Raw genomic sequence first — 21,912 nt, forward strand, 5'->3', positions numbered from 1 at the left:
AGGTTCATGCTGTTTGTTTGGTGTTTGCCTTTTGTGTCGGACTGTTTTGCATGATCAGGTTATGGGGGTGTGTCAGTTGGGACCTTGACGAGATTATAAGGTGGGTTCGATCTGTGAGTCATGACCATTGTCTGGAGTCCTGACTAGTGTCTGGTCTGGTGTGTATTTGGATCTATCTTTGGGTCCCCTTCTCCCGATCACGTGGTCGGGCTGGCAGCTGCTGTCTTAAAATGAATACTGTTTGCTTTGAAATGGATACTGCTGGTTTTCCCGATGTGGGCCGTGCTCCACGGTAAACACGGGGTGGTTTATGCCCACCTTCATGCCCTTCACAAAACCATGCTGACTATCCTTGATCACATTATTCCTATCCAGATGTTCATAAATTCTATCCCTTACAATTCTCTCTCAGACTTTGCCCACAACAGAAGTGAGACTCACCAGCCTATATAAGAACACTCATGAGTGCACATTTCGAGTATTTATGTCACTCGTCGACAATAATAGTGTTGATGGTGTGGACGCGTCCCCTTAGTCATTAAATATCTGCATGAGCTGCAGAGTCATGGAAAGCATCTTACGAGAGATCATAGAGGCAAAGGTCTTAAACCTCTTTATACCCAGAAATTTCATTAGGGAGTCGTTTTTCCTAAGCCATTTTCCTTGGGCGCCAATGACGAACCTGAAGAATTGTGGCTTGGTACCCCCTGAGGTGCTCCACTCCCTCACTCAGATGTTTGTACTTCTGGATTTTCTCGGTCCAAGCTTGTTCTAAGGACTGGTCATTATTTCCGAACCGGACTGTGACGTTTACTACCGCCACTCTGGAGCTGTCATCTTTCTTGAAGATGATGTCCGGCTTCCATAGATTGCCATCTGTAGTCACCAACCTTGGCTCCAGGTATGATGTCCATCCATACTTGCCGATTGTGTTTTCTTAAATGTTCAAGGACCATGTTGTGCCTTTTGATCCTTTTTGTTTTTGACGTACGGACAGTATCCCGATATGTGTGCCAGCGTTTCGTTTCGATCGTTACATCGCCTACAGCTCTTGTTCGCATGAGGATTGCCCCTGGATAGGGTCGTTCTCGTCAGATACAGATTAGATCTGAGAAGCAGGCTGGAAATAAAATTCCTAGATCTGGTATTTGCGTGTGGCTTGAGCCAGGAATTGGATATCCTGTCTCCATGGAAGTATTTTAATGCCATTCCCCTGACACACCCATCTTACTCCACTTTTCGAATTCCCATTCTCGCCATGCTTCGTACTCATTGGGAGGTTTTAGCAAGCGCTGTCGTTGCTTTTCTGACAATTGCCCATCCTCTAGCATCATTGCCAGGACCTCTGGGCTAGGTCCAACGGGTATCTTTATCTCAACCAGGAAGCCTTTAATTTCTCGTAGTACATTTTAGTGATCGATATTCCTCAATGATTTCCTTAATGCTCTCTTCCCTGAATTGGAAAGAAGCTCTTACGATTGGATCGGTTGAGCGCTCAAGAGATTCACGCTTTCTAATTATAGCGGATGGAATTTGAACCTCGAGCTTAGGCATTGCCAGACCTCTGTCTTTGTTCTTTGAGTACAGCAAGCCATCTGTGACATGCTGTGGCAAGTGTAGGAACTCTTTTACCGCATTTCGAATGATCGGATCCAGCTTTACCGATGTGTTTTGAGACGCCTCTGTCAGTATCAGGTGGAAGTATAACCTTGGAATGACATGTACCCTGAGAAGTTCCAGTCTGAGTTGGCTTGAGCGGCGCCGTCCGTAAGCCGCCAACCCAGGCTTCAAGCTTTTATTCCCATTCACTCTTTTACACCTGCCCATGGATCTATTCGAGCACCCAAGTAACTCTGTGTCACCTGGTGGGATGTATTTGATGGCCTTGTTTCTGATCCTCCATTTTGCTGCATGATTATACAGGAAGGTCTTCCTTTTACATGTGAAGTGGAAGCCTTTGGTCTTATTGACATTGATGTCTAGACCTGTCTTATCACAGTAAGACTGGAGGATCTTTAAGTTCTCTTGCATCCCGGTGTGAGAGTTGCTCAGCAGTGCAATGTCATCCACAAAGGCCAGTGCAGTATAGTTAACCATCCTGTTCCCGTACGGCATTGTAATCCCCTGGCCTGCCTGCTCCTGGGTACTGACCAGGGGGTCTATAGCAATATTGAATAGCAATGGTGAAAGCGGGTCGCCTCGCTTGACGCCTCGCTCGATCTTTATCTGGTCCGTCGGCTTGCCTTTGCCCTCAATCGCCGTCGTGTTATGGTGTAGAGGTTGCGGGTCAGATCCACAAAGGCAGCAGGTGTTTTCATCCTCTTCAGCGAGCTGATGAGCAATTTGTGACTGACCGAGTCGATCGCTTTGGCCAGATCGACAAAAACAACAACCAGCTCCTTTCTGTTCTTTATCGAGCCCTTGATAATATTCTGGAGGATGGCAATATTCTTGTTACAGCCGGGTGTGGATGCCAGGAAACCCTCTGTCTCGGATTGATGTACACAGCCTTGCTTAACCTCTTTTCCAGAATTTTTGTGAATAGGCGGAGCAGCATTGGCCCGATTGTAATGGGACGCCAGTTGTCTAGGTTCTGAAGTCGATCTGGGTCCTCGCACTTGGGAATGAGTACTGTCCGGCTCTTTTTCATGCTCTCTGGGATAGATTTCATTTTTAACCAAAGGGTAAAGAGTCGATGTATACGGGAGGTGTCAGCCTCTTGGATGGCTTCTAGATCTTGCAACTTTTTGCCATCTGGCCCCGGTGCACTGTGTTTGTTTATCGATACCTCTCAGGGCTTCGTCGACCTCCTCTTCACCAATTGGTCCCAGCAGTAGGTTTTCATCAACATGGCCAGCATAACCAGCAAAGTTCTTTATGTCCGCCTTATTATTTGGCTTGGACAATTTCTCACGAAACTTGGTCTCGAGTTCCTCTCGTGAGATGGGGCATTGAGATATATCGGGTGCACCCATTAGTTTTCTGGCTCGCTGGTGCCTGTTGGTTTGGTATAAGTCTTGGGTGTCTTTAAACACCGCTTTCTTAGTGGCATAACGTTTCCTCGCACCACTGTTGTTGCCTTTCTTTTCAGCCTTCCTGTTGATCTCTCTTTGCCGTCTGCGGGGGTGTTTCCCGTTATGTCCACCGTTTATTTCGTCAGTAATACAGTCTACCAACCCTCGAGCTTGAGCCATACAGAGTGGATCATTCTGCAATAGTTCCTCGGCCTGTCTGATCTGTTCATCTACTTCCCTGTGTTTAGGGAATGTAGCCGGAATTTTATATGGAATTTGTTGCTCTATTGGTGCCGCCAAGCCATTTTCCTCCTCCATGTACGGTCTCTTGCTCCTCTCTCTCGGACGCTTGTGGGATTGTCGGGGTAGAGGCTTGGGCTAGACGTTTCTTCTGGAGCAACCAGCGTTTGTCTGAGATCTGCTTGGAGGTCATCGTTGTTAGGACTTTAGCAATCTCGACGTTGATAAACCTGGCGCCAGCGAGGCTTATTTCTAATTGTTCCAAGAGGGTTTCTTCCTCCTCGGACCACACCCCTTTCCATCTCTTTGCTGTAGGCTTGTTGTCCTCTATGCGTTTGTTATTCCTCCATTCCAGGTGTATATGTCTTTCATGCTGACCCAGACCGCTTTTGGTTGTGAAGTTGGCCTCACAGAGTTCACATTGAAACTCTCCCATCGCAGTCTGCATAGCACCTTTGCATTTGGAATAGTGACAGGCAATTGAGTGAAATTCACTCGTCTTCTGGCATCGCAAACACTTGGTTTGAAAGATCTTGGTTTGATGCGAGCACCTTAGATGCTGTGCAAAGAGACTGACGTTCGGGAAGAGTGTGTTGCAGGGTTTGCACAGCAGCCCATCGACAGGGTAGTGTATTACGACCTCTTTAATAGTCGTTCTATCGTGTGATGGTGGAACAACGATAATTCCGAGACTATTATCCAGGACATTGACATTGTCCTTTTCCCCAAGCAAGTTAATGTCATTGGGGGGTGAAGTTACCGTTTTCTTGTTTGTCTTTTGGAAAGAATTATGATAGAAGGTCCTGGTAATAATGCTTCCTTCTGCTGGAGGATTGGCGGTCCTACCAGCACTTTCCATCACAGGTGTTACGTCTGCTTCCTTCTGTCCCTCGGGTCCTGTGGTCCTGGCTGCCACCCCAGAATCCCCGCAGGGAGCAAGGTAAGCCTCCGGTATCGCGGTCGCCTCCTCTGATAGACTTGAGGTGGATCGTCTTGTGTCTCTGTAACTGCGGATATTTGATTTAACACTGCGCGTAGTTACAACCGCGGCAGCGGGGAGGTTGTTTATCCGGGACGCTTCCCAACTGGACTGATCTACCAGAAGCCGATTTAGTGCACTCATATATTTAACAATCGCTTTCACCACAAGGCAAAAATACTCGAATTTTAAGTCGTTTGACCCTCGGTCAAAGTTGACCGAGGTTACCAGCGGCGCCAGCGAGGAGGCACGACTAAACTGTGAAAATCAAAATTCGCAAAACCAATCACAGCTGTAACTATATGGCGATGGTATCCGGCAGGCACCGGGAAAGAGTCATAGTTACTAGGGTTATCCCTACTCCCCTTCTTGAACAAGGAAACCACATTTGCTATCCTCCAGTCTTCTGGCACTATTCCTGTAGACAACGAGGACATAAAAATCAAGACCAATGGCTCCGCAATCTCCTCCCTTGCTTCCCAGAGAATCCTAGGATAAATGCCATCAGGCCCAGGGGACCTATCTATTTTCACCCTTTCCAGAATTTCCAACACCCCTTCCCTACATACCTCAAAGCCATCCATCCTAATTAATTGTGTATCAATATTCACATCGGCAACAATGTCCTGTTCCTGAGTGAATACTGATGAAAAGTATTCATTCAGTGTCTCTCCAATCTCTTCAGGCTCCACGCACAACTTCCCACTACTATCCTTGACTGGACCTATTCCTATCCTAGTCGTTCTTTTATTCCTGACATACCAATAGAAAGCCTTTAGGTTTTCCCTAATCCTACCAACTAAGAAATTTTCATGTCCCCTCCTTGCTGCTCTTCACTCTCTCTTTAGATCCTTCCTGGCTACCTTATAACTCTCAATCGCCCCAATTGAACCTTCACGCCTCATCTTTACATAGGCTGCCCTCTTCCCTTTAATAAGAGATTCCAATTCCTTATTAAACCACGGCTCCCTCACACGACACTTTCCTCCCTGCCTGACAGGTACGTACTTATCAAGGACACCCAATAGCTGCTCCTTGAACAAGCTCCACATATCGATTGCCCCCTTCCCTTGAAGCCTACTTTTCCAAGCCACGCATCCTAAGTCATGCCTCACCACAGCATAATTTCCCTGCCCCCAGCTATAACTCTTGTCCTGCAGTGCACACTTATCCCTCTCCATCACTCGAGTAAAAGTCACCGAATTGTGGTCACTGTCCCCAGAGTGCTCACCCACCTCCAATTCTAACACCTGGCCTGGTTCGTTACCCAGAACCAAATCCAGTATGGCCTCACCTCTTGTTGGCCTGTCTACATATTGTGTCAGGAAACCCTCCTGCACATATTGGACAAACACCGACCTATCTGACGTATTCGAGCTATAGCTTTCCCAGTCAATATCTGGAAAGTTAAAGTCCCCCATAACAACCACCCTATTACTTTCACTCTTCTCCTGAAACATCCTCGCAATCCTTTCTTCTATGTCTCTAGGACTATTAGGAGGCCTGTAGAAATCTCCTAACAGGGTGGCCTCATCTTTCCTATTTCTAACCTTGGTCCAAACTACCTCAGTCTTCATCCATCGTCCTTTCCACTGCTGTAATACCATCTTTGACAAGCAATGCCACACCTCCCCCTCTTTTACCCCCAAGTCTGACCCTACTAAAGCATTTAAACCCTGGAACCTGCAACAACCAATCCTGTCCCTGTTCTACCCATGTCTCCGTAATAGCCACAACATCGAAATCCCAGGTACCAACCCACGCTGCAAGTTCACCTATCTTATTTCGTATACTTCTCGCATTGAAGTATACACACTTCAAGCCACCTTCCTGTTTACAGGCACCCTCCTTCAAGATTGATGCCATGTTCCTAACTTCCCTACACTCCAGGTCCTGCACCCTAAAGCTACAGTCCAGGTTCCCATGCCCCTGCAGAGTTAGTTTAAACCCTCCCAAAGAGCACTAGCAAACCTCCCCCCAAGGATACTGGTGCCCCTCAGGTTTAGGTGTAGACCATCCTGTTTATAGAGGTCCCAACTTCCCCAGAAAGAACCCCAGTTATTCAGATACTGGAATCCCTCCCTCCTGCACCATCCCTGTAGCCACACATTTAACTGTTCTCTCTCCCTATTCCTCGACTCTCCATCACGTGGCACGGGTAACAAACCAGAGACAACAACTCTGTTTGTTCTAGCTCAGCTTCCAACCTAGCTCCCTGAAAGCCTGCCTAACATCTTCATCCCTCTTCCTACCTATGTCGTTGGTGCCAATGTGACCACGACTTCGGGCTGCTCCCCGTCCCCCTTAAGGACCCGGAAAACACGATCAGAGACGTCACGTACCCTTGCACCTGGGAGGCAACATACCAATCGTTGGTCTCTCTCGCCCCCGCAAAACCACCTGTGTCCCGAACTATCGAGTCCCCAATAACTATTGCTCTGCTCTTCTCCGCCCTTCCCTTCTGAGCAACGGGGACAGGCACCGTGCCAGAGGCCTGAACCCCATTGCTTACCTCTGGTAAGTCGTTCCCCCCCCCCCACAAGTATCCAAAACGGTATACTTGTTCTTGAGGGGAACGGCCGCAGGGGGTCTCTGCACTGGCTGCTTCCTCCCAGTCCCCCTCACTGTCACCCATCTGTCTGCAATCTTTGGAGTTACTACTTCCCTAAAGCTCCGATCTATGACCCCCTCTGCCTCCCGAATGATCCGCAGTTCATCCAACTCCAGCTCCAGTTCCCTAACACGGTCTTGGAGGAGCTGGAGATGGGTGCACTTCCTGCAAGTGTAATCAGCAGGGACGACCATGGCATCCCTCACCTCAAACATGTTGCAAGAGGGACGTTGCACTGCCTTCACTGCCATCCCTCTAAAAGTAACCTTTACAAAAACTAGGTCTAAGGAATAAAACCAGCAAAATGCAGCACTTACCTGATTAACCTAATAATAAGACCCGTTGTGGTAGAGGAGGAGGGCGGGTGGGAGGCACTACCCCTGTAGTGCCTCGGGTTCCTCTCCTGCGTGCCTTTATTGGGAAAACCTACCCAGGTAAGCTTGCGCTACACCAGCTTTCGGGTCCGCTCCGCACTTTTAAAACAAACTTTTAAATTTAAACCGTGAAAAAACTTTACCACGACTACAAAGACACACCGCGAAACAGACCTTACCTGCTCTGCCGAGCCTCCTGTGGGGAACTTTATCGAACGCTTTCTGAAATCCACATACACCACATCAACCGGTTTACTCTCATCTACCTGTTTGGTCACCTCAAAGAACTCAATAAAGTTTGTGAGGCACGACCTACCCTTCACAAAACCGTGCTGACTATCCCTAATCAAATTATTATTTTCTCGATGATAAATCCTATCCCTCAACCTTTTCCAACACTTTACCATCAACTGAAGTAAGGCTCACTGGGTTGTCTCTACTGCCCTTCTTGAACAAGGGAACCACATTTGCTATCCTCCAGTCTTCTGGCACTATTCCTGTAGACAATGACGATATAAAGATCAATGCCAAAGGCTCGGCAATCTCCTCCCTGGCTTCCCAGAGGATCCTAGGATAAATCCCATCCGGCCCAGGGGACTTGTCTATTTTCACACTCTGCAGGATTTCTAATACCTCTTCCTTGTGAACCTCAATCCCACCCAGCCTCGTAGCCGGTGTGTCAGTATTCTCCTCGACAACATTGTCGTTTTCTAGAGTGAATACAGTCGAAAAATATTCATTAAGTGTTTTCCCTATCTCCTCTGACTCCACACACAATTTCCCACTACTATCCTTGATTGGCCCGAATCTTACACTTTTCATTCTTTCATTCCTTAAATTCCTCTAGAAAGCCTTAGGGTTTACCCTGATCCGATCCACCAACAACTTCTCATGTCTCCTCCTGGCTCTTCGGAGCTCTCTCTCTTTAGATCTTCCCTGGCTACCTTGTAATCCTCAAGTGCCCTAACTGAGCCTTCTCATCTCGTCCTAACATAAGCCGCCTTCAACCTCTTGACCAGAGATTCCATTTCCTTCGTATACCACAGCTCCCGAGCTCTATAGCTTCCTCCCCCTACCTGACAGGTACATACTTATCTAGGGGAGACAGGAGCTTTTCCTTGAATAAGCTCCACATTTCTATTGTGCCCATCCCCTGCAGTTTCCTTCCCCATCCTCTGCTTCCTAAATGTGGCCCTCAGCTGAGGCAGGGCTGACTGTAGAGAGGTTAGGTGCCAGCACATGGCTGCGAGTGTGGAGCGGAGGATCCTGAAGGGCAACTGTTTCTGGTGGTTTTGAATCTGTAGTCTGTACTGGTTGTCCTGTTCGGGTCCGAACTCTGCTGGTTTAAAGGTGGTCCGGAGTCCGTGTGGGATGAGTTGGTTACGGAGGCAGGCACTGAGGAAGCAAGTGTGGCTGTGGGAGCGAGTCTGTTTCAGGACATTGGTTGAAGGGCTTGAGGACAGAGGTGATGACCTGGGGTTGTAGTGAGAGAGAGAGAGACTCAGATTCTTGTGGAGAGAGGAGGCGAATTTCTTCAAGGTAGGCATCTTTGGAAGAGGATTCGCAGTAAGATCAAAATCAACGAGGTAAAAGTGAGGTCAGCAGATGCTGGAAACCAGTTTAGATTAGAGTGGTGCTGGAAAAGCACAGCAGGTCAGGCAGCATCCCAGGAGCAGGAAAATCAACGTTTCGGGCATAAGCCCTTAATCAGGAATGAAGGCAAGGAGCCTCCAGGGTGGAGAGATAAATAGGAGGGGGGTGGGCTGGGGAGAAGGTGATAGGGCAGAGGAGATGCAAGGTAGCAAAGATTAAAATAGGTGGATTGTTGGGGGTGGGGTGCGCCCCCTCCTGGCTCTCCTCAGTCCATTTGAGCTCCTTCCTCATAATCCTGTAATCCTCTAAAGCTGTGCAGGATCGTTGTTGCCTTCCTTTTGATGAGAATCTCCTCTGTTCTCGTTATCAAAGGTTCCTTAAACTTACCCCTTCTTACCTGTCTCAGAGGAACACATTTGTGCATCACTCGCAACAACTGCTCCTTAAACAGTCTCCATGTGTCTGTTGTGCCCTTTCTGTGGAACAATTGCTCTCAGACTGTATTCCTAACTCCTGTCTGATAGCGACATAATTTCCTTTTTCCCAATTAAATATCTTCCCTCGGTAACTGCTCCTTTCCCTCTCCAAGGCTATGGTAAATGTGAGGCAGTTGTGGTCACTGTCACCAAAGTGTTCTCCCACCGTGAGATCTGACACCTGTCCTGGCTCATTGCTGAGCACCAAATCCAAAATGGCCTCTCCCCTCGTCGGTCTGTCTCCATACAGAGTAAGGAAACCCTCCTGAACACCTGACAAAAACTGCCCCATCCAAACCATCCACATGAAGGAGGTCTCAACCAATATTGGAGAAAGTTAAAGTCACCCACAACAACAAAAACCCTGCTCCATCTGCATTTTTCCAGAATCTGCCAGCCTATGAGTTCTTCAATCTTCTGACTGCTATCAGGGGGTCTGTAGAAAACCCCCAGTGAGGTGGCTGCTCCCTTGCTGTTCCTAACTTCCTCCCAAACTGACCCAGTAGACAATCCTTCCTCAACAGCCTTCGTTCCTGTTGCTGTGATGCACTCTCTGATTAGCAATGCTACACCCCCTCCTCTTTTTCCACCCTCCCTGTTCTTTTTAAATGTACTAAACCCTGGAACATCGAGCAACCATTCCTGCCCCTGTGAAACCCACCTCTCCGTTACAGCCACAACACCATTGAGCACGGATCAATACTTGGGACTCAATACCTCCCTCTTCTTTCTGACACTCCTTGCGTTAAACCGGCAAACAGACTGATCCCTTTGTTTCATCGCGTGAGAAACCTTTCCGATAAATTCACTACATCCTGTCACTGCCCCATCTGCATCTGTCCCCCCCCCTCGTATGTAGCTCTGTTTTCCTCCCCCTGCCCCTTGCCAAACTAGTTTAAACCCTCCTGAACCACATGAGCAAATCTCCCACCCAGGACATTTGTGTCCCTCCAGTTCAGGTACAACCCATCCTTCATGTCCAGGTCCCACCTTCCCCAGAAAGTATCCCAATGGTCCAGGGTATCTGAAGCCCTCCCTCCTGCACCAGCCTCACAGCCACGTGTTAAGCTGCACTCGCTGCCTGTTCCTCGCCTCACTGTCTCGTGGCACCGGTACCAAACCTGAGATCACTGCTCTACTTGTCCTGCTCTTCAGCTTCCATCCTAGCTCTCTGTGGTCACTTTTCAGATCCTCCATCCCTTTCCTGGCGATATTGTTGGTGCCAATATGTACCACGATTTCTGGCTGCTCCCCCTCCCCCTTCAGAATCCTGTAAACCCAATTGGCGACATCCCGGACCCTGGCCCCGGGGAGACAACGTACCTTCTGGGAGTCCCGTTCCTGACCCCAAAATCTCCTGTCAATCCGTCTAACTATGGAGGTCCCTCCCACTAGCACTTTACTATTCTCCCCCGTTTCCTCTGAGCCTCAGTGCCAGAGACCTGACAACTATGGCTTTCCCCGGTAGGCCGTCCCCACCAGCAGTGTCCAAAAGGGATACTTACTGCTGAGGGGATCCCTGCTCTGTGTTGGTTCCCTTTCCTCCCCCTGACTGTAACCCAGCTGTCCTTATCCTGTGTCTGAGGAGTGACCACCTCCCTGTACATCCTCTCCATATCCCCCTCAGCCTCCCGGATGATCCGCAGTTCATCCAGCTCCACTTCCCTAACTCTGTTTTCGAGGAGTTGGAGTTGGGTGCACTTCCCTCAGATGTGGTCGGCAGAGATGTGTGTCGTGTGTCTCACCTGCCACATTCTGCAGGAGGAACATGCCACTGCCCCATCAGCCACACCCCGCTAATCTGAGAGCCCACACAGGACGAAGGAAAAGAAAAGGGGAGAACCTGAGAACCTGAAAATGTACTCAGTTTACGGACTTAGTAAGGTTAGAGGGGGGTGGGAGGGAGGTCCTATGGTGTGGAAGAGGTGTTGCTCCCCTTGGTAGCTGGGGGATTACACTAAGGAGGGACAAGGCCCTGGAGGAATTGGAAACAGAATGTTATCATCAACGTTCCTCCAACATCACACCAAGGCTGTGTAGGTTCATGGCTACAGGGGGGTTGGGGATATGGTACTGGTTGTGTGGAGAGAGCAGAGGTTTGAAGATCTCTGGTTTACAGAGGGGACAATGCAGGAGCCTCCCCCCACCCAGGAATTGTTGGGTTTGTTGAGGTGAGCAAGGGGATGAATGAGGGTTTCAGCAGCAGATGGGCTGTGACAGCAAACACCAGGGATCTTAAACCTGAGAAACTAGGAGCAGGAGGAGGCCATTCAGCCCATTGATAGTGGGAACTGCAGATGCTGGAGAGTCCGAGTGGATCAAGGGTGGAGCTGGAACAAGCACAGCAGGTCAAACAGAACGTCTTCCATTCAATAGGATCATGGCTCTTCATTCAACTCCGTCCCTGTTGCTTCTTTCTCCCCCCACCCTTTGATCCCTTTCGCTCTCAGAACTATATCTAACTCCTCCTTGTAAACATTGTGTTTTGCCCTCAGCCATTTCCTGAGGCAGAGGATTCCCCCGGCTCCCCACTCTCTGGGTGAAGACATTTCTCCCCATCTCAGTCCTCTCTGGCCTACTCCGTATCCTTACACTGACCCCTGGTTCTGGGCTCCCAGCCATTTGGGGAGTTGAATGTGTTTATTGTCTAGTCCTGTCAGAATTTTACAGGATTGTGTGAGATCCCACCCCTCATTCCTCTAAACCCCAGGAATGTGGTCCTCACTGATTGCGTGTCCCTTCATTCGTCAGTCCCACCATCCCAGCAATCCCTCTGGGAAAGCTTTGCTGCACTCCCTCTGTCGTCAGAACATCCTTCCTCAGATAAGGAGACCAGAACTTCACACAGCACTCCAGGTGTGGTCTCACCAATGCTCTGTGCAACTGGAGCAAGACATCCTCTTGATGTGAACGATGTGGAGGTGCTGGTATGGGACTGGGGTGGACATAGTCAGAAGTCAGGTGACACCAGGTTATAGTGCGAACGGTTTATTTAAAATCACAAGCTTTCGGAGCGCTGCTCCAACTTCAGGTGATGTGGAGAGGGGTGTGTCCAAGCACAGAAATGATCACAGATTCTGCCTTGGGGTGTATCTCGAAGGCTGCCTTGGAGGACGCTTCCCTGAAGATTGAGGGCTGAATATCCTTGATCACTGAAGTGTTCCTCAACTGGGTTGGAACATTGCTGTCTGGTGATTGTCCATCCACCCGCTGTATGGTCTCGCCAATACATCCTGCCTTGGGGCATCCTTGCCTGCAGCGTGAGGTAGACAACGTTGACTGAGTCACATGAGTATCTGCTGCATACGTGGTGGGTGGTGTTCCCACATGTGATGGTAGTGTCCATGTCTCTGAAATGCCATGTCTTGCAGAGGTTGCTGTGATAGGGTTGTGTGATGTTGTGGTCAATGTTCTCCTGAAGGCTGGGTAGTTTGCTGTGAGTGATGGTCTGTTTGAGGTGAGGTGAGTAGTTGGGTGGAGGGATGGCCTTGGTGAGATGTTTGAGTAAAAAATGAGGTCTGCAGATGCTGGAGATCACAGCTGCAAATGTGTTGCTGGTCAAAGCACAGCAGGTTAGGCAGCATCTCAGGAATAGGGAATTCGACGTTTCGAGCATAAGCCCTTCATCAGGAATAAGAGAGAGAGAGCCAAGCCGGCTAAGATAAAAGGTAGGGAGGAGGGACTAGGGGGAGGGGCGATGGAGGTGGGATAGGTGGAAGGAGGTCAAGGTGAGGGTGATAGGCCGGAGTGGGGTGGGGGCGGAGAGGTCAGGAAGAGGATTGCAGGTTAGGAGGGCGGTGCTGAGTTGAGGGAACCGACTGAGACAAGGTGGGGGGAGGGGAAATGAGGAAGCTGGAGAAATCTGAATTCATACCTTGTGGTTGGAGGGTTCCCAGGCGGAAGATGAGGCGCTCCTCCTCCAGCCGTCGTGTAGTTGTGTTCTGCCGGTGGAGGAGTCCAAGGACCTGCATGTCCTCGGTGGAGTGGGAGGGGGAGTTAAAGTGTTGAGCCACGGGGTGATTGGGTTGGTTGGTTCGGGCGGCCCAGAGGTGTTCTCTGAAGCGTTCCGCAAGTAAGCGGCCTGTCTCACCAATATAGAGGAGGCCACATCGGGTGCAGCGGATGCAATAGATGATGTGTGTGGAGGTACAGGTGAACTTGTGGCGGATATGGAAGGATCCCTTGGGGCCTTGGAGGGAAGTGAGTGTGGAGGTGTGGGCGCAAGTTTTACATTTCCTGCGGTTGCAGGGGAAGGTGCCGGGGGTGGAGGTTGGGTTGGTGGGGGGTGTGGATCTGACAAGGGAGTCACGAAGGGAGTGGTCCTTGCGGAACGCTGATAGGGGAGGGGAGGGAAATATATCCTTGGTGGTGGGGTCCGTTTGGAGGTGGCGGAAATGGCGGCGGATAATACGTTGTATGCGCAGGTTGGTGGGGTGGTAGGTGAGAACCAGTGGGGTTCTGTCTTGGTGGCGGTTGGAGGAGCGGGGCTCAAGGGCGGAGGAGCGGGAAGTGGAGGAGATGCGGTGGAGGGCATCGTCGATCACGTCTGGGGGGAATCTGCGGTCCTTGAAGAAGGAGGCCATCTGGGTTGTGCGGTGTTGGAATTGGTCCTCCTGGGAGCAGATGCGGCGGAGACGAAGGAATTGGGAATATGGGATGGCGTTTTTACAGGGGGCAGGGTGGGAGGAGGTGTAGTCCAGGTAGCTGTGGGAGTCAGTCGGTTTATAATAGATGTCTGTGTTGAGTCGGTCGCCCGAGATAGAAATGGAAAGGTCTAGGAAGGGGAGGGAGGAGTCTGAGACAGTCCAGGTGAATTTCAGGTCGGGATGGAAGGTGTTAGTAAAGTTGATGAACTGTTCAACCTCCTCGTGGGAGCACGAGGCAGCGCCGATACAGTCATCGATGTAGCGGAGGAAAAGGTGGGGGGTGGTGCCAGTGTAGTTGCGGAAGATGGACTGTTCCACATATCCTACGAAGAGGCAGGCATAGCTGGGGCCCATGCGGGTGCCCATGGCAACTCCTTTAGTTTGGAGGAAGTGGGAGGATTGAAAAGAGAAGTTATTCAGGGTGAGGACCAGTTCAGTCAGTCGAAGGAGGGTGTCAGTGGAAGGGTACTGGTTAGTGCGGCGGGAAAGGAAGAAGCGGAGGGCTTTGAGTCCTTCGTGATGGGGGATGGAGGTGTACAGGGACTGGATGTCCATAGTGAAAATAAGGCGTTGGGGACCGGGGAAGCGAAAATCCTGGAGGAGGTGGAGGGCGTGGGTGGTGTCCCGAACGTAGGTGGGGAGTTCTTGGACTAAAGGGGACAGGACCGTGTCGAGGTATTGGGAGATGAGTTCGGTGGGGCAGGAGCAGGCTGAGACAATGGGTCGGCCGGGGCAGGCAGGTTTGTGGATTTTGGGCAGGAGGTAGAAACGGGCGGTGCGGGGTTGTGGGACTATGAGGTTGGAGGCGGTGGATGGGAGATCCCCTGAGGTGATGAGGTCCTGGATGGTCTGGGAGATGATGGTTTGGTGGTGGGAGGTGGGGTCGTGGTCAAGGGGGCGATAAGAGGAGGCGTCCGCGAGCTGGCGTTTGGCTTCAGCGGTGTACAGGTCAGTGCGCCAAACTACCACCGCGCCTCCCTTGTCTGCGGGTTTGATGGTGAGGTTGGGATTGGAGCGGAGGGAGTGGAGGGCTGCACGTTCTGAGGGTGAGAGGTTGGAGTGGGTGAGAGGGGTGGACAGGTTGAGTCGGTTGATGTCACGGCGGCAGTTGGCTATAAAGAGGTCGAGGGCGGGTAGGAGGCCTGCACGGGGTGGTCGAGGGCGGGTAGGAGGCCTGCACGGGGTGTCGAGGGCGGGTAGGAGGCCTGCACGGGGTGTCGAGGGCGGGTAGGAGGCCTGCACGGGGTGTCGAGGGCGGGTAGGAGGCCTGCACGGGGTGTCGAGGGCGGGTAGCCGCCCTCCTAACCTGCAATCCTCTTCCTGACCTCTCCGCCCCCACCCCACTCCGGCCTATCACCCTCACCTTGACCTCCTTCCACCTATCCCACCTCCATCGCCCCTCCCCCTAGTCCCTCCTCCCTACCTTTTATCTTAGCCGGCTTGGCTCTCTCTCTCTTATTCCTGATGAAGGGCTTATGCTCGAAACGTCGAATTCTCTATTCCTGAGATGCTGCCTAACCTGCTGTGCTTTGACCAGCAACACATTTGCAGCTTGGTGAGATGTTTGCCATCGATGACATGTTGAAGGCTGTGAAGAACATGGCGTAGTTTCTCTGCTCTGGGGAAATACTGGACAACAAAGGGTACTCTGGTCATGTCCAGTGTCTGTCTCCTGAGGAGGTTGTTGTAGTTTCTCACTGTGGCACGTTGGAACTGGTGATCGATGAGTTGAGCATCATATCCCGTTCTTATGAGGGTGTTACTCAAAATCTTCAGTTGTCTGTGTTCCTCATCTGAACAGATCCTGTGTATGGGCAGGGCCTGTCTGTAGGGAATGGCTTCTTTAACATGTTCAGGGTGGGAGCTGGAGAAGTGCAGCATGGGGAGGTTATCGGTGGGTTTGTGGTAGAGTGAGGTACTGAGGGGGTCTGTCCTTGATGGAGATGCAGGAGTCCAAGAATGAGACTGAATCTGAAGAGTAGTGCACGGTGAGTCTGGTGGTGGTGAAGGGGGTGGTGAGCTGCTGCCTTGAACTTTGGTCACGATCTGTATAACGGAGTGGCTCGCTCGGCCATTTCAGAGGGCAGCTGAGAGGGAACCACATTGCTGTGGGTCTGGAGTCACGTGTAGGCCATCAGTGTTACCAGATGGGCTTCTCTGGCTATTCACTGATTTCGTGCTCATCAGTAGATGCTTAACACAAGATTTGTTTTTTGATTGAATTCCGGTTCCACCATCTGCTGTGGTGTGACTCGAACCCTGCTCCCCAGAACATTACCTGGGGTTTCTGGAGTGAATATCCCAGTGATAATATTACCGGGCAGTCACCTTCCCAGTTTGAATCCTCCCCTCCTGCACCATCCCGAATGCCACACATTCATCTTAACTCTCCTGCTGTTCCTACTCTGACTAGCCTTTCTGTTAAGCCTTTCATTCCTGGGACCATTCTCGTGATCCTCCTCTGGATCTGTTCCAGGGCCAGTCCATCCTTCCTGAGATGTAGGGCCCACAATTGCTCAATACTCCAAATGTGGTCTGACCAGAACTTTCTAAAGCCTCCGGTACATCCCTGCTTTTATATTCTCGTCCCCCTGAGCTGAATGACAACATTGTATTCGCCTTCCTAACTCCTGACTCAACCTGCAAGTTTACCTGAAGAGAAACATGGACTGGGATTCCCAAGTTCCTTTTGCATTTTGGATTTCCTTCCCATTTTAGAAAATGGTCCATGTCTCAACACTCCCACCCACAGTGCATTCCCTCTCACTTTCCCACATTGTATTCCATCTGTCACTACTTTGCCCACACCCCGAACCTGTGTAAACCCTTCTGCAGCCTCCCCACCACCTCAATACTACCTGCCCCTCCACTGATCTTTGTATCATCTGCAAACTTCATCAGAATGTCCTTCGTTCCTTCACCCCGATCATTAATGTATAAAGTGAAAAGTTGTGGTCCCAACACTGACCCTTGTGGAACACCGCTTGTCACCAGCTGCCATCCTGAGAAGGGCCCTTTTATCCCCACTCTCTGCTTCTTGCCAGACAGCCAAGCTTCTATCCATGCTTGTACCTTGCCTCTGACACCATGGGCCCTTATCTTACTCAGTAACCTCCAGTGCAGTGCCTTGTCAAAGGCCTTCTTGAAGTCTAGGTAGATAACATCCATAGGCTCTCCTTGGTTTGACCTGATTGTTGTCAGCTCAAGGATTTCTAACAGATTAGTCAGGCGTGCCCTCCCCTTGATGGGACCATGGTGACGTTGCCCTATTGTACCCTGCACTTCGAAATATTCAGAAACCTCATTGTTCACAATGGACTCCCAAATCTGAACAATGACTGAGGTCAGGGGAATCTGCCTGTAATTCCCTGACAATTGCCTTACTCCTTTCCTTAACAGTGGGGTGCTACATTAGCAAGAGAAGGACATGTCATTTGTGTGTAGCTGGCTTTGATCCTGAGTTCCCCATTTGGAGTTCCTCTCTGTGGAGGTTTCCATTGTTTCTGCTGAGTGTTGGAAATTCCTTGCACATGTCGCTGTGTCCGAGGTGTCATCATCCAGATGGAACCGTAAACCCAGGCCCCATCTCCCTGCTCACTTGGAGGTAATAGACCGTAGTTAAAACTCTCTCAACACCAGGTTATAGTCCAACATGTTTAATTGGAAGCTCCTTCATCAGGTGGTTGTGTGAACGTGGGGATGAAGGTGATGGGTCAGACAGGTTTGGATATTTCCCCGGTGAGACTTCCACAACTCGAGTTTGTTTTTGGGCTGCAGCCACTTAACGGTGGCAGGACAATGGCCAGACTGAGTCGTTCAGTCAGAATCCCACAGATGGGAGCTGCGTACCATTGGCTCCTCAGCCAAGCACATCCACCAACAGCCTGAATCTGCGGTTCCCCTGGTACTGAGCAGGATTACTATTGTAACAACACAACATCAGTCAGGTAAAACTAACCTGTCTCAGGACAGTCTAAACCCAGCTCCCGTTCCCTGTTAGTGGGTGAACAATCCAACACTTGGTGAATTCTGCTTCACGACGATAGGAAGAGGTGACATCGAAGGATCAAACAACGATGTCGCTATGAACGCTTGGCCACCACAAGCCAGTTATCCCTGTGGGAACGTTTCTGACCCCTCCTGATTCAAACCTAAAGGTCAGAGAATGTGAGGCCCCACTTTCACGGTCTGTACTCGGACTGAAAATCCAGACCAAGCCAGCTTTTGTCCTTCTGCTCCACGGGGAGGTTTCTGTCCTCCCTGAGTTCACCACTTCAGGACCCCTGTGTTACGGTGAGACAGGTGTATCCCCCCACCCCCCCAGTCACACTCCCCACCTGTCACTGTCCCTGGCGTGGGTCATGCCTGGGCGATTCCCACCAGGAGTGAGACCCTCCCCCTCCCCCTCAGGGCTCCCCTCCCTGGGTAAGTGAGAACACGATCAGAGTAGTGGGAGTTCAGCAGCGGCTGAAGCCTCCCAGTTATTCTCCCCCCTCTCCAGTTTCTTCACAGCATCAGGTCACAGTCAACCTCAACAGGGTCTTCTTTCCCACTAACTCTGCCAAGCCCGTTCCCTTGGCTGTGGTTTCACAAGATAGTAGGTAGGGGCAGTGGGAATCCCGTTCACCCATTCATGCACGTCACTAATTAGATGACAAGGTACTTGGTTATTTTGAAACACTCCCTCAGGAGTGCCTTTTTGTTTTACATCGCTGGTCAATGTTTTGGACTCTCCAGCATCACCACAGACCAAGGGCCGGGGTGGTACTGGTGTTATATGAGACTCTGGTTTATCGTCAGTTGGGGTCTCTGCCCAGCCTTGGCGTTAATGGATCGGCGCCCCCTTTTTCTTTATTTTTTTTTGCTGGGGGTTAGCCGATCGTTGTCTCGGTGTCATCACAGTCTAGCAGTGGTTTGCTCACTTCTCATTGAAGAGTTGTAACAATTAGAGTGTCAGCGATAACGTGAGTCTTGATGTCATTCGGGTGAAGGTCTCAAATCTCTCTCTGCCCAGGAATTTCCTGAGGCTGTTATTCCAGCCCGGCCACTTGCCTCGTGTGTCCATCCCGAAGCCGAAGTGCTTGGGTTCCCAGCCTCCCGACAATTCCGTTATCTCGGCGTTCAGGTGTTTGTATTTGTCACTTTTCACACCATGCCATTTCCAGCGTTTTCCTGTCATTCTCGTACCGTGCTGTGACATCGACTACCGCCATCTTCTGCTCTTCCCTAAACATAAGATCGGGTTTCCGTAGGGAGCCATCTTTTGTGAACAATCTGGGCTCCACATACGATGTCCAGCCATACTCACTGACCTGTTTTAGTAATTGGTCAGCGATCTTATTACGGTGTTTAATCAGAGCGTTCTTTACAAATGGGCAGCGTCCTGAGATGTGGGAGATGATCTCGATCGCCGTCTCACACCTTGGGCAGGTTTGGTTTCTATTTGGTCTTCCCCTTGAGAGGGTGGCTCTTGTTGGGGTTAGGTGACACCGCGGGAGCAAGCTGTTTATAAACCGAGGGGGTTTTTGCTGGTTTACTGCTTTTAACCACGAGTTAGAGATCTTGTTGTCTCTAAAGTACTGGCTGCCTGCCCCTTGCCATTCCCATTTTTGCCACTTTTTAAATTCCCCCCCCCCTCTCCATCCTGCATCCCTGTCAGGTGGTTTGTCACCCAGCATCTGCCTCCTGGGGTGTTGGCATAATGGTCTGGATGTGGGTCATGGGGTCCATTTCATCCTCACCCCCGTTACAGCTGCTGGGGAGGAAATCTTCCATTTCGTTAAGGACCTTGAGCTCTCGCAGTCCCACACCGGTATCTGTGTTGGATTCTCCTTTATACTGAAAGGAGGCCCGAATTACCACATCATTGGGCATCTCACGTGCCTCGTGTTTGTGAACAATCGCGGATGGAATCTGCAGTTCCAGTTTGGGATGCCTAGCCTGCTGTTCCTGTTGCTGGTGTACAGGACTCCGTCAGTGGGATGAGGTGGGAGGGGGAGGAATTCTTTCGTGGTGTTACGGATGGTCTGGTCCAGTTTAGTGAGGATTTCCTGAGATGTTTCTGTTCAGATCGGGTGGAAATACAGTCTGGGAATGACGTGTTTTCAGGATTTCCAACCATTGTTGTGGTCTGAGTGGTGCTGCCTGTATTCCTTTCACCCAGGACTTAAGCTCCTGCTCCCACTCCCCTCCTGCCACACCTGCCCATGGATCGATACGGGCACCCAGCTACTTTTCTGTATCTCCTGGGGGTATGTCGGGTACAGATTCATCTCGCAGCTTCCAGTTTGTGAAGTGATTTGCACAGGAAGGTCTTCCTTTTAAACGTTAAATGGAATCCCTTTGTCTCTGTGATGTTAATGCTGAGGCCTGTATGGTCACAGTATGCCTGGAGCAGCTTCAGATTCCTTGTCATTCTGGGGGGTGAGTCCCTCAGAAGGACAATGTCATCCAGGAAGGCCAAAGTCGAGCAGTTGACTCTTCTCTCGCCCAGGGGCACGGTGACCCCTGAGTCGGCCTTCTCCAGAGAGCGTACCAACGGATCCAAAGCGATGTCAAATAGTATTGGGGAGAGCGGGTCATCTTGTTTAACCACCCCCCCCCCCCCCCCAATGGTTATTGGGGATGGTACAGTTACCGTTCCCTTCCCCCACTGTGGTGTTGCCAGTGTAGAGATCCTTGATCAGACCTACAAAGGCTTTGGGGAGTTTGACTCTTTGTAAAGCTTTGATTAATAGTTTATGCCCAACAGAGTCGAACACTTTCACCAGATCGACAAAGACAACTGCGAGGTCCTTGTGGTTATGCTTCGCTCCCTCCATGATGTTTTCAAGGATGGTCATGTTCTCATTGCCCTGGGGAGGGGCTGCTGGGAACCCCTTTTGCCTGGGGTTTATTTCGACTGTTTCACTGAGGTATTTTGCCATGATTTTCATGAACAGTCTCAGCACCATTGGACCCAGAGTTATTGGTCACCAGTTGTCAATGTTTTACAGGTGATCCTTATCCTCACACTGAGGAATCAGCACTCTTCGACTCTCTCTCTCTTTTTGTTTCAGTGAATCTGGTATCGTGTTTGATTTTAGCCACAGGGAGACGAGGTGGGGGAGACAGTGTCCCTCTTGTTCATGGATTGCTCTGATGTTCTGCAGTTTCAGGCTGTCTGGCCCAGCGGTGGTGTTCTCCCCTATCCCCTTGATGGCTGCTTCAACCTCTTCTCCCTCGATGGGTTTCATCAAGGACCCATCATCAACTTTCCAGGTGTAGGAGGTGGACTTATTTCTGTTCAATTCCAGGTTTGGTAATGACAGATTCCCGCGGAAACCTGTCTCCAATTCCCCTTTGGAGGGAGGACAAGTGGGTGAGGTCGGTGCCCCCATGATCTCACGAGCTCGTTGGTGCTGGTTTATTTTGTAGAGCTGCTGGGTCGCTGTCAACACCGCTCTACGTGCTGCCCACCATGTTTTGGGCTCCGGTGTTGTTACCGGTCTTTTTGTCTGTCTCTTTTAGCCTGATCTTTTTGAGGCCTCTTGCATTTGCTCTGTCCTTTTGCTACTATCCATTAGCAGGTTAGTAATGCTTTCCACTCATCCGACCCTGAGGACAAGGGGGTCCGGGGTCATTCTTCGCGCTCAAGAGCTCCTCAGCTTGTGTACGCTGGTCACCTCTGTCCCTGTGTTCAGGGATTGAAGCTGGTGTTGTTCAGCTGGCTCTATGGTGCAGGTTTAGATCATTGGAATTTCCCTGGACACTCTCTGCCTCTGATTCATGTGAGTCTGTACACGTCATTGACTCGTTTGGGGTCGGGGTGTTTGCCAGGAGTCTGTGTTTATCTGAGATCTGTTTGGGTGTTTTTGATTTAAGGATGCTGGCGACGGATTTATTTATAAACTTGCATCCTGCAAATCTCCCTTTCAGTTCCCTCAGGAGTGCCACCTCCTCCTGTGACCAGACACGATCACTTCTCCCAGATGTGTCCT

The sequence above is a fragment of the Hemiscyllium ocellatum genome, chromosome 5, assembly GCF_020745735.1.
Source record: "Hemiscyllium ocellatum isolate sHemOce1 chromosome 5, sHemOce1.pat.X.cur, whole genome shotgun sequence".
Lineage (NCBI taxonomy): Eukaryota > Metazoa > Chordata > Chondrichthyes > Orectolobiformes > Hemiscylliidae > Hemiscyllium > Hemiscyllium ocellatum.